Raw genomic sequence first — 14,202 nt, 5'->3', positions numbered from 1 at the left:
TACTTTAGTGTCGAGCTTCGGAGTTCAGTCTCACACTAAACGCGCACTGCGCATAAAGAGGAACAAAGACACAAAGCTGCAGCACATTTCCACGGACATAAGATAATGACATAATCACCATATGCAATCATCAAAGACTTGTTGCTATAATGAGTCGTCTCTATTTTTTAATCCAGCAAGTCATTCCCACCACCATGACAGAAAAAAAATAAAATAAATAGAACAGCAAAGACGACGCTGAAGGCAGTTGTAAATAGAAAGAGTAATGGAATACTACTCCATGGTCTGTAGCAACTGCTTACGCACATATCAATATGAGTCACTGGGAAGGGAGGGCCTGCCTGTCTTCTTTACTACATTGTGGTGAAGTATTTAAATAGTGAGGAGAAAAAAACTGGTTTGACGGACAGTTGCACAATCTGAATTCTTCTACAGGGAGAGTAGTGCTGGATTGGCACATGAGCAGAATGCATCTGCAACCACTGCATGGGGGGAGAAAACAGAAACAACAAATAAAGAAGGAGGAGGAAAAAGGATAATTGTAGGGATTGATAAAGATCCACAAGCAGGAGGCCATTAATTCTACAAACTTATAAATTATCTCAGTGCTTACTCTATGTAGAAAATATCAATAAACTTAGCAGCCTCAGTGTAGAAAAACAGCCATTTTATTCATGTTTTTAGCAATATATTCAATGTAAACTATGGCAACAACCCATGTAACTAACTGATTTATTGTTCTTAGTACAATGGTACAAAAACTGGGAAAATCAATAAGCTTCATTTGTTTTTCCACGCTATGCACCAGTAAACAATATCGAAAAAGTCTGAAAGAGTAAATTATTTTCCTTATCCATTGAACCATCTTATTGAATATTTTAAACATGAATAAATTAGATTTGCATATCATAAAAGTAGATCAATTTTGGGGATCACAATATTGACCCTTTAATTGGAAATAAAATACTTTCATTGGTACTTAGTTATAGAATTATAATAGCCTATTAGTGATTCCACTCATATATTTTAATGGTTAATTAAATAAGAAAAATAAACTAAACAATTCAAACTAGTTAAAGAGAAAATTTCAAACAGAGCCGAGAATTATAATTAGCTGATTAAAGGTTAAACTTTATATTTCTCGGTGCCTCTGAAAATTAAACTTAAGGTTCATTACTTTCTGTTCTTTTACCCTAATCTAATTAGCATAATGAAAAGTTTGGAGGAGAGAAAAGGAGTATTGAGAAGCAGGAAAGTCTTTGATATCCAGCAGCTTTTCATGTCAGAAAATAGCCTCAGAAAAACTTGTAAGGCACAGATTACTTTCAAGTCTTCTTGTTTCAGCTCTCGTTGGGCCGACCTAGGTCCATTGTCCTGAGGTTCTGAGTATCTGGTTTTTCATCTCAGAGGACAAATAAATCTCAGCACCACATCTGCTCAATCCCAGCCTCTCCAAGAAAACCCCGGCTGTTCTCATCTAGCACAGATGTTGGATGTTCGGTGGTTCCTCTCTTTGAATTTTCGTACCAAGTTGGGAATGGTACCTAAATTGATGTTTTAGAATAAACTTAGTTTTGTCTCTACTGAAAGTGTGTGAGGGTAACACAAAACGCTTTGGATCGATGGCGAGCAGAAAATGTACGCAACCAAAATTTAAAACAAGGTAATTGGGCTTGGCTGTTGGTTACAAATTGGGTTGAACCTTCCTGGTTCTGGTTCTATGTGTTCTCAGTCTGTCCAGACTCTTCCCGGTGATTCAGCATTACTCAGCACACAGAAGTCACACCCCACCTCAGGGATTTAGAAAATGCTCCATGTCGTATTAGATAAAATGTCGAAAAATAGATTCCAGTTCTTTTCCAAACGTCTTTTTAATTTATTTTTTTTTAATTTTGACTAAAGTCCACATATATAGGGTTTACTTTACAATTTAAGTGCAACATAAACACTTAAATTGTATGTAGACATAATATCTATAGATATTTTCCCTGCTCTAAAGTTAATTTGTTTAGTCTGGGTATTTTAGAGACATTGTCTGACGAACATTTTTTTTAACAAAGCTGTTGAAAGAATTATAACCTAGAAGTGATTATGCTTATTACACATGCATTTTCTCGAATTACTTTTAAAAACATTTACTACATGAATAAGAGGGGTTTAGAATCATTTTGATATATATTGAATAAATAGTCAGTTTTATAGATTTATTATAACTATTAAACTGGGAAGAAAAATAAATCCGTGTACTGTTTATTGGAATGAAAGCAAGGAAAATTCAGTTGTGTTAAACTGTGAGACTTTGGTTTACAACAATTCAAACCCATGTTATACATAGTTTTCACTCTTTAACCGGTCAAGGATGTATTCGTTCTCTCAAGCACACTTATTTAACAGCATAAAATATAACCATTCATCAAATCCACTTCAACATTATGTGTTCATTTCTTGGAGACGATGCAAAGGGCGTTAATTTGTTAAATCAAGTATTACCAAGTTTGGCTAAAGTGCTTTAAGTGCAACTTTTACTATTTTCGTGAGTGGTTTCATTGATAGTCGTTGTCCGGTGTGGTTTACTTGTTACTGGCTGCAGCAAAGGTTTTGAGCCGTAAGCTATGAGAATGAATGAGAATGAGAAAGGTTTGTGAATGATTCAGCAATGAAAATAAATAGAAGTAGTAGTGAAAAGGAGCTAGCTGGATTGGACAGATTACATTTTTCTCTATCAACAATATATCCTGCAAAGCTGCTGCGTCCTTTCCTTTCAGCCAACACTATTACGAAGAAGCAAGAAAAATACGTTTATATTCCCTTGGGGTGATTCCCTTCTCTGTGAAACAGGAAACTGAAACTGACACTGTAATCTTCCAAAGGAATATAACACACTGATCTTCTATTCACGTCTCATTTGGACACAAAAAACATACGAAGAGCGAGGAAATAGGGATAGTCATAGCTCTTGGGAATGTGTGAGCACACAAACCATTAAGTCCAATTGCAACTCATTTGCAGCAGGTACATAAACTGCTGATTGTGCTTATGCACTTGTTTGCATTACAAGCAGGAAAGAGACCTTCACCTATTTAAGAAGAACGTACATACATGATCTTAAAATGGAAAAATAATTTTTTTTCTTGGAGTGTCTGAATGTGGTGGCACTCAGGCCTCCAAGACAAGCAAAAAGTTGTATTTTTCCTTGAGCACACATAATGGAGGTTGGTGGGTGTAGTTTTGCTTATGTGGTGTCTGTATACCCATGTTTTGCTGTTTTTTATGCAGTTCCATAATGTGTTGTTGGCAGCGTGCTCTGCATCACATTTTCCTTTGGCACAGATGGAAATAGCTCGGGTTCACAATGAGTATGTGAGCAGGCATATGTACCAAGGCAATGCATTATCTGGACAATATCCACTGTAACTGTATGCTCTATAAGCCAGTTTAGGGCAACAGGGTCAAAAGGTTTGGAAAAAAAACTCCTTTGACACAATAAAGTACCGCAAAAAGTATATGAATAAAAAAAAAAAAGTTGTCACACTTTACTCTGGATACCAAACTAAAAATCTGGACACCAAACTAAAAACCAACAACATCAAATAATATGGCTTTTATGGGATTTTTGGACCAATACGGGTTAAACATTTCCATGTAGTTGTAATTCTGTGAACTACAAGTCTACAGGTCTATTTTTTTATTTTTTACCAGGAATAGATTCACATACAAATTAAAGCTGATATTTTCATACACTCCATAAAAACAATGCCATCAAATTAGGCTAAACATCTCCTGTTTTAGATCAATTTTTCTTTTTCTTTTTAATTTAACCTTTATTTTCCCAGGATAAAAAAACAAAAAGACATATTCAGATTAAAAACCAACAGACATCAAAAGAAACTCCATGAGTTTAAACAACTTCTCTCCTCACTTGGTTTCATAGTGTGTGGTGGTATGCAAGAGGGACTGGTGCACTTCACAAAACAGAGTACATCATAAGAAAATAAAATGATTATTAAAGTATCATCTCAGGATATCACCCAGTTGGTATTTCAAAGAAACAGTGACTCTGATCATACAGTTAACTACAAAGTGGCTGAATGACAGTAAAGTTTATGTTTTGGAGCAATCATCTCACAATTTTGAGACAATTCTACCAAAACCAAGGAAATGTATGTGAACTTCAGAGTGTGAAGAAAAAAGTTAATGTAAAGACGTTCTCCACAAACAATCTTGGTCATTATTTTGGTAATAAATGTCAGAAAGTAGGGGGAAAAAAAGTCATGAGACCTTTTAAACAATTTATTTTAAATGTCTGTTTTCAACTGTATGTGCTCAAGACAGTAAAAAACAAGATTGTGTAAAATCACCAGTACGTACACTCAGTCAGAACTCTGAAGTTGATGTCATGAAAATAAAGTGGGAAAGTGTTCTTTTTTACTTCCACCTTATATGCCAGTCTTTCCAACCAAAATCAATAAAATCTGTGGGCAGGAAAACTATTAAGGGTGCTACAATAAGGCCAAACTTTAATGGTTACCATGCCTTTGTCCTGTTTATGGCCATCTATATGTGGCAAACTGTGCCAGGGAAACCCTAATTTAATTCTTTGGAACTTCTCAGTATTTTCTGAAGTCTGCTTGATCACAGCGCCAAACGTGCTGGGTCATGAATGTCATTAGCAGCTGCTGAATTTACTCTCAATGCTTTAAAGTGTCCCATTGATTGCAGTTGGTATGGAATCAGAAAGTCTCTGATGTTGTTTCAAAAATATCCACAAATGACGAGCGTTTCGCTGATGTGGCATATTTCCCATTTTGGTTCTGAAGAATGCCATATGAAGCCACTAATTTAGCTCACTTCTAACAGCCACATTTCTTTACAGACTTATTAATTCCATGTGTCTAATAAACATGCTTTGTAGTAGTTTTCCTTCTGTAATAGTGTCTGTGTCTGAGATTCTGAAATGTTATGCAGAGGTGAAATTATGTATGTTTCTCTTTTACATTGTAAAATGTTGCAAATGCATGGCCAGTTTCCCTTAGAAGATCGGATATGCTGCTTTTTTCTATATTATACAGTTAGATGAAACTCAGCTCTTAAAAATCAAATAATGTGAAACATATATTTTAAAATTTTATAAAAGAACATCCCACTAGCACGTTTTCAAATCAACTAATTTATGTGACAACCGTATCCAGCCGAGAACACAAAAAGGACATAGCGTGAAGTAATGTCGCATACGTAAAGTTTTTCACAGGATCCTGACGTTGTTTGCAGATTTACTTTTACATAATTTACCCGGTTTAATTTTTTTTCTCTTGTGTATTTCCCATATGAAGATTTTCTATAAATCATACCTTTCACAATTGTTTTCTATAAATTCAGTTGTTTCTGTGCTTTAAATGGACAGTTACGATTGTTTTAAATTGAGGTTCTGTGAAGTTGTTATCAGTTAAAGCACCAAGTTTGCAGGAAAGTCAAGGAATCTTCAGCACATCGGAAGCCTAATGGGTCAGACAGAATCCATCTGCTTTATCAAATCACTGACAATTAGATTGTTTTCACAGATATCTCATTTCTATATACACTTGTATGTCTTGTACACTGTATGCCGTTAGTATACACTTGTATAAAAGTTACAATAGCACTAATTACTATTGATATAGGTGGCAGTAATGATCAATGTAGATTTGTGTTGTAATCCAAATTCTGTTTGTCTTAGGAAACAGTGATACGCTTAAATGTCTTATAAAAGTTGGACATATAATATCCGCTAATATGGTGTTTCATCTCATGGATTTTCATCTCATGGACATTTTCACCTTGAGTTCTTTTAAATTGTCAAAATAGGGAGTGCTTTGAAAATATATTTGCCTTTCTAGAGTCACACTGCAATAAATAAATAAATAAATACAAAATAAAAACTGGGGCAGGAGCTACTACTGAGAAGAGAAAGTCTAAGCTTTTAATTTGAGGCCTGATTCACACTTCCCATTTTGCTCTACTGTCTGCTCGGTTCTTAAATCCTTCTGTTGTAAATGTTGTCTTTTGTAATTGCTTCACTTGTCCCTTTTTGAATCTCTGTGTGCAGCAGAGACTTTAGTGACTTAACTGAAAGACCAGTCAAAGGGGGGCGCCAAACCTACAGCAGATAAAGAAAAATAAGCAGAGGAAGAAAAATAACAATGACACTGGCAATGTGGGAAGAGCTGTTGTTTTTACTATCTGGATAATTTATTTCTCAGGAACCAGGATACAAAACTAAATTGGTTTCCTGATGTGACATGGTTTTATTATTTCTTTTTTGGTGCCCTTCTAAACACAGCATGAACCACTTATCACCCCCCGTAAGGCAAGAGTGAAAACTTTAGCTCTTTTATGAGAACACCACAGTTTAACTGAGCTTTCAAGGACTCATAGAGGTATTTTTAGGCTTTAAGGCTTCAAAATGTTTTCAGTGCCAGTGTAAAGAACATTTCTAACATGCGTACATGCACAGCTCTCGGGTTTTTTACCCTCCAGACTATCAGTTGACAATACTTTGCTAGATTCTAAGCAGTTTCAAAGACAGAAATAGACAGCAGTAGTGGCTAATTGTATTCTCATCAGGAATTCAACAGTTTACATGTTGTCCTAATCCCTGAGGACTGACTTGTCTTCCCAGTCCTTCATCCAAGGAAGCATTCTTGTATTATTTTCTTCTGTGGGTGATCAAACTTGCTCTTTTTGTCCACTGGATCCAGCTGCTTTTAGCAAAGCAACACAATCCAGTGAACGATTGCAGACTAGTTGATATGACAATCTTTATGTAACCTACACCTCATCAATAACTGGATGGTTGAACGTGGACACAATGCTACGCTAACTGCAGAGAGACACAAGTAAACAGGCAATAATATAACAATCCATCAATCTTCAGTAATTCTTATAGCTGATTAAGATCAGTAATTAAACTTTATGGGAAATAATTGATGGGTGACTCAATCTAAAAGCAACTTTTGTTTCATCTTAAATTGAACAAACAAATGGGAACAAGTATAATTTCATCCGTAGTGTGTGATGATTACATTTAGCATCATTCTCAACACGTCATCGGTGACTGAAATGTATTTTGTTTTAAGCCCAGTTTTCTCTAATGAAAGTTTATGAAAAAATATCTTCAGCTCCTCACTGACACAAAGCAAAAGCTCCATAAAGGATTTGCTCCCCAACATTTTTGTGTTCAAGTTCGCCAGATCTTTATCTGTTTCTGACGACAGACTTTACTTGCTATAACTGCTAGACCCCGTCATAAATCAAGAGTATAATTTGCTGCATGCCGACATGGTTTTAGGATAGAAACGTCTGTGTCACAGACTCCACAATTCTTGGTTCGTTCATGTTTTTGTCATTTTTTTGGAATTTGCTTGAAACAAATTCAAGCTATTGTTGATCGCTTAAGCCACATGGTGTCGTTTCGTCTAACCTTTGGCAGGAAAGCAAATAAGAACACTGCAGTTCTCAGAAGCTCAAATAATGCCCTGATGGGTAGTTATAAGCTTATCCCATATATTCAAAAAGAAAATAAGAGAAACTTTCACATCTATGGAGTGTAGCATGCAAAATGACTTCAAATGCCATTTTTATAAAATGTATGATATCAAAGTTGCATAACTAGTATATGGTTATAGTTGGATTAAATACCAAAAAAAAAAGAAAAAGACAACCAGAGAAGGAGTGTAGAAAGTGTGTTGGCTGTTAGTTCATGAGCTGGTGGCCCATCTGGTTTGAATTACTGAAACCCCCTCCTCAATTAGACCCAGCATGATGTCAATAAAACGTCCGACTAGCAAAGCCATCACTTAAATTAGACCTGTCAAGCATTGTTCTCCATGCAGTGCTCCGCACAGCCGATCAGTCTGCACTAAAATGATTTGTAGTTTGATTAAGGTTACCACAATGTGCCATTTCTGATTTGATTTGGCCTCCTGCCTTCAACACATTGCCACAAAAGTTTCAGTGTTGCTCGGGTTACTGTACACAAGAAAAAATGCACTGATGAAGAAAAATCCCCTCCACACTCACACTGATTTTTAAGCAAGAACCAAGAAATCATTTGGTTCTCCAATTATTTTCCTTACTGTAATTTTCCACATCTCTGCTCTTGGTCCATTGCAGTCATGCAATATTTTTCAGTTCTAACTTTGACCATGCAGTTCTCAGATTTATGCATGGATATTAAACTGCATACCATAGGGAGGTTTGAAAAAACTGTGGTGACGTTTATGCTTCTCGTCTCTTATTGCACTGCAAATTTATGAGGAGATCCCTGGTTTTTGTGATGGGAGTTTCCCACCAAGACTGTTTCCTCTCTTCTGCAAACCATGGATCATCCAGCCAGGGTCTCTGTTCTAGCATTCAGGATTATTTTTGTCATTTTACATCCCCGAATGGGTCAGACAATTAGACTTTTTCAGAGAGCTAATCCAGGGTCTGAAAAATAAGTGATCTCTGGAAAGGTCACACATTCTCAACCACTCCCAGTGGGAAAACACACAACTGTACACCTTTGCGGGAACACAGAGGCCTACCACCCTGAAGTCTGACTGCAATTACCAGAAGAATTTCAGTATATTATAATGCCAAGCACTGTACTTGCAGGACTCCTCTCAGTGGTGTTCAACAGGTCTGGTGATCATCAGCAGAGGATGTGTGGGTAGTTTCCTACATTAAATTCAAAACTTATGCGCATAAGCGTTAAGCCCTCAGCTAAATCCCATATGCTTGATATTCTATGTGCAACAATATCAAGCATGTAGGGTTTTTGCTCTGGAAATGACCACAATTAGGCCACTTGTCAAAACTTTTGAACAATCAAGTCAATAACACATTGCATCTCAGCACTGCTTCAGCACCATGAAGATCCAGTCAAGCGTTTCAGATATGTGGCAGGCATAACGTATCATATGATTCAACTATATTTTTTTCTATAAGGTTGAAGTGGGCTTGTCATTACTATGTTGGATGTGTGACAGGAATCTGATAAAATAATTGTGACTTTCAACAATTTAATTGAGTCATTTGGTCTTCCAGGTTGGAATGACTACATGATATAAAACTGGAATGACCTTAACAACAAAAGTCATTTGCACAAGTTGGAATTCATTGTGGATTATCTCCAGTAAACACAGGAGTAAATTTGAACACATACTTAACTATGTAAATACACCTCCACTGATTTGTGTGGCTAAACAAAATTGCATTTTGTGTAGCAGTATAATCCATGGGTAGTGAAGTGCTTCTCGTGGCATCTTTTATCCAAGGATAAAAGTTTGAGTCTTTTCCAGACTCAAAAGTAAATGTTTACTTACCCTGGGAAAGTATTAACTTATTTGAAATACTTGGATACTTTTGGGATCACCAGTCAACAGAAAATAACAACAAAAAAAAACATTCCAAATTTGTGTTAAAAATTGTGTTTGTAGATCTTCACAAAGTTTCTGATTCAAAGTTTTCTTTGAATCAGCTTACCACATCTAAAATTGGCCTTATTTGCCCACTCTACCTTTCAAAAATTCTCCAAATCTGTCAGTCATGCCCCCCTCAGATTTTCTGTCGAATCTGGACACCTTTGAGGCCAGAACTTTAATTGAAAGAATTTTTGTCATTGACTTATGCATGGACTTGTGTATCTGCGCAAACCTGTGCTCACATGGCATAACCAATTTGGACGAGAGATACAATAGAAGAGAAAGGTAAGGACACCCTTTACAACTAATGGGTTTTGTGGGGTTTTGCTGCTTTCCCCGTTTTTTTCACAAGTCATAATTCAGATTTCAGATCATCTTCTTAGTTGCAAGTCAGGAAACCAGAAGGATTTTGTTATTGTTGTGCTCCATGCCAAATAAAACAGCATGGAATTAGGCCGGCATCTCCTTTGGCGCCGAGGCAGCCCCAAAATATGACGCTGTAACCATTAACGTTTAGTTTCAAGATCTTGCCTTTACTTTACCTTTACTCCTCCAAATATTGCGAAGCCAAACAAGTCAATCTTTTCCTCATTTCATCATTAAGCTTTGTCCTAAAGGGATTTTTTTTGTCAGTGTAGTCTGCTGTTAATTTAGGTTGAGATTAAAAGTTTTACTTTCAGAGGGACTATGTTCTTAGTTGACAGCCTAGTTGGCTGCAAACAGAGACCCTTTTGTTCCGACTGCTTCTAGTTTGCGTGCCTTGAGGATTCCTGTGTAGAAATTGAACATTTTCTTTTAATGTCCAAAATGTTACTCGTATGTAAATAGGATACTGAAAATGTAAAAAATAAATGTTTATTGGCACTTTTCGACCAGGGTTTTGGTATTTAAATTCAACAAGTATGGCTTTAACTACTGCTGTAATAATTTGCATGTTAATCTATTAACTGGTGTGTATAAAAATTGGATGGAAAACAATAAAAAATCTGTGAAACACGGCAGTTGTGTGGCTGGTACTGATTTTATGTTTAAGACTTGGAAGGGAAGCAGCCCAAGTTCTCAGTATATCAACAAGGTGAGCTCATGGTAAGTCCCTGATTCTCCCATGTCAGGCAGACAGAAAAACACACTCTCTCCAGCTCTAGCAGCCCAGTCCCGGACCTTTTCTTTTTAGAGGCTTCTAATCCTGGTGGGTCCGTGGCCTGACGTCACAGGGCCCTCCTCCCCAAGCCTCTGTCTGCCTATGTGCCGTACCCGCACTCTCATTTCCTCTGCAGCTCACGAACACCAATCCCTGCTCCTGTTTCCCAAGCCTCTGACGTCTGAGCATCTGATTAAGAGGGACTGCCTCATCTGACGCCTCATCTGGCCCTCTGAGGTGGTTAAACTTTAGAGAAGGGAGGCGTTGGGTGAATGTGTGGGCTGGAGTCAGTGTGCAACAGCCAGCCCAGCCTTCTCTTTCTCTCTTCCTCATTTGCTTAGCCCGTAGAAAGTCTCTCACTTGGCTGCCTGGACTTCATCATGTGACCAGGAAGCATGGCTCTCATCCATTTCTCCTCCTGACAGAAAGGAAATATTCTAACAAAGGGGGCGGACACTGGACTCTGCTACGTCGCCGGTTAAAAATAACTGGCATATTTAAGGCTGTTGAGGAATCCCAGGGCAGGCAAAGGCTGGACAGCTTGCCGCCCGGCAGGAGCTCTCTGTCTTTCTCTCTCTCTCTCCTTTCTCACAGTCGGATTCTTTGGGATATTTTCCCTGGTTTTGCTCCTTCCTTTAAACCCGCTTAGCTTTACACAAAACCTGAAACATGACCACGACCACCACTCCACACCTCAACCACATGTTACAGTCCCAGTGGAAGCCCACAGATACATTATACAACATGATGAAAGACCAGCAATGCCTTGCTGCAACTCTGCAGCATCTTTTTGTTGTGCAACTGTCACAACAAAAACTGACTCAAGCCTTGTGCATATGTTTATTTGCTGGCTGTAAGCTAATTTCACCCACAAACAAAACTGTATTTTCTCTGAGTATGTCCTAACTGAAGCGGACACCGTCAATAAGCTTTTGTCTCTTCAGTTAAACAGAAAAAAAAACTTAGCTTCCCAGACATGGTAGACAAAGTCTTACAAATACATTACCTTGCAAAAGTATGCCCACCTCTTACAACCATGAACTTTAATGAATTTATCGAGGTTTTAAGTGATAGACAAAGTACAATATAAGAAGTGAAAGAAGAAAAATAGCAAAAGATTTGAAATACTTTTCTATTTTTGGAAAAGTGTGGGATACATTTCTATTCACCCATTTTTGCTATGGTTCTATAAAAAAAACATCCAGTGCAACCAGTCACCTAGTTAGTAAATATAGTTTATTTATGTGTATTTTATTTTTGGTATAAACCCAGCTGTTTTGTTAAGCCATCAAAGGTTTGCTGGAGAACATCATTGAAAAACAGCATCATGAAGACAAAGGGATGCAGCAGACAGGTTAGCGAGGAAGATCTCAAACAGGCTTAAAGGAGGGCTGGATCATAAAACAGTATCCCAAGAATGCGATGTACAACCCATCATCTGAAAAAGGTAACAGTATGATACAACTGCAAACCTACAAAGACAAGAATTTATTGTAGCAGATGAGACCAAACTATTTATTTTTGTCCTAGATCTAAAACATGATCACCACAATGGCATTAAGTTGTGGCACTATCATGCTGTGGCAATGCTTTTCTTAAATAGGAACAGGGAACTTAGTTAGCTTCCTGCAGAACAGCAAAGCTACATATTAAGCCAAAGTGGGTCCTGTAGAGGCCCAGTCAAAGTCCAGACCTGAATCCAATAGACAACTTGTAGCAGGAAATTTAAAAAAAAGATTAATGTCCACTGATGCTCTTTATTATATCTGTTTGAGCTTGAGCTGTTATACAAAGAAGAATTTCATTCTCTGGTTGTGCAAATCTGGCAGAGGCCAGAAGACTTGCAGCTGCAGCAGTTGACACAAGGAGGTTGAAAACAAAGCAATACCACATTTTCAGATGTTTATAAGTGAATACGTTTAAAAACTATCATTTCCTTCTACTTTACAGTCATACACTGTATTGGTCTCTCACGCACAGTCTCAATGAAATGCATTCAAGTAGTTGATTTAAAAACTGCAAATACTTGAGTAATGTACCAAATAATGCACAGACACATTAAGCAGAGTCTCTTCTCTTAACACTGTTTTCCTTAACCGTCCCTAAGAGCAGCAACCAGATGAATAATTTAGTTTAAATTACTTCTTTCCTAACACTACTTAGCAAGAAATCATCAAAACACAGTCCAAGGGTAACAGCACTACAGCTAATGTGAGATTTAGAAGTGTGGAAGTACAGCGCGGAGGGACGACAAACCTTCCCCCAACTTTTCGAAATTAAGGAAAGAATGAAAGCAATTTTTTAATTACTGAACAGCATCTGGAAGAGAGTGTAGAAAACCTCAATATCTGGAGTTATGATCTGCTGATATATTCACTTGGAAGCGGTCCAGGTTGGGGGGGGGGTTCACCGAGGGACAGCAATGAAACAATAACTGGAGGGGCTACGATTTATCTGTAGTTTGCAGTTTTTATCTGAATTCTCAACATTTTTGGTATGCCATTTCATTCTAATGAGTCTCAAAATGTACAAATGTTCTACAAGTGTTTCTGTTGAAACTCTCAGCACAGCCAAGAACAACACCTGAGCTCACCTTAAAAACACTTACGGAGGTGAAGGTACTTCTTGAGGTAAATGTCGTGACAGGCAGACTTTATTTATACAGAGAAATAGACAAAAACACAACCCTGGGGATGCTGAAAGCTCACAAGAGGAAAGTATTACCCATATCATTCACCTCTCCTTGCTGATAAAATACCATTACCTCAGTCTCACCACATCCGATTGTTATGTCACCGCAGTGTTCAAGAAAATATCTGAAGTTATGTTGAAGTGATTCACTGCAGTGGTGTATCACAAGATTTTTTTTTTTTTTTAAATATCAGCGGTTCATTCAGTTATCACTGCTGCATTAACTTATTCCATACGAGGGTTTGGTGTGAGTTACAGAAGGCCATGACTTCATTGTGTCAGGAACAGAGCCCAGCACACAGTGGTGTCATCTTCTCAGTCTTTATTTATTTTCTTCGGGCTATTATTCCAATGCAAAGCACCTCACTTGTTCAAGTCAGCCTTTTGTTTTGAGGATCACTTTCAAAACCATTATGTCCCATCATAAAGAATATGGCTATAATGACATGGTCTCTATTGTCTTCCTACCTGCTTTAGGAAGCTGGTCTTCAAGAACCTTACACACACACACACACACACAACTTAAAACCATCACTTCTTTGCTCTCCGCACATTTCAAGAAAGTCAAGTAAATATACAATTGGAACCTGATATTTACACATAGTGCATAAAAAGATAAGTAGCTTTTGTTGTCACCTGTCTGACATCGAATCAGACTACGCTTTTCCTTTTTTAGCAAGCAATACCAAAATTATTTGTATTTTGTCAGTCAGACAAAACCCTTGTGTGTCTGTTTACTAAATTGAAATAAATTCAGTCACTTACAGTTTTTGATGCTTTTCTTTTTTTCTTTTGTATTTTTATTAATGAAACCATAGAAGTGATTCTCACAAGAAAACAAAAACTCATCAAACTGGAGATGCAAGGTTGTTGTCTAGCAATTTGTGAAACTTTGTGAATTCCACCAACCCCTCCAGCAGCAACACAGTA

The sequence above is a fragment of the Xiphophorus maculatus genome, chromosome 8, assembly GCF_002775205.1.
Source record: "Xiphophorus maculatus strain JP 163 A chromosome 8, X_maculatus-5.0-male, whole genome shotgun sequence".
Classification (NCBI taxonomy): domain Eukaryota; kingdom Metazoa; phylum Chordata; class Actinopteri; order Cyprinodontiformes; family Poeciliidae; genus Xiphophorus; species Xiphophorus maculatus.
Note: the sequence above shows the minus strand (reverse complement) of the source record.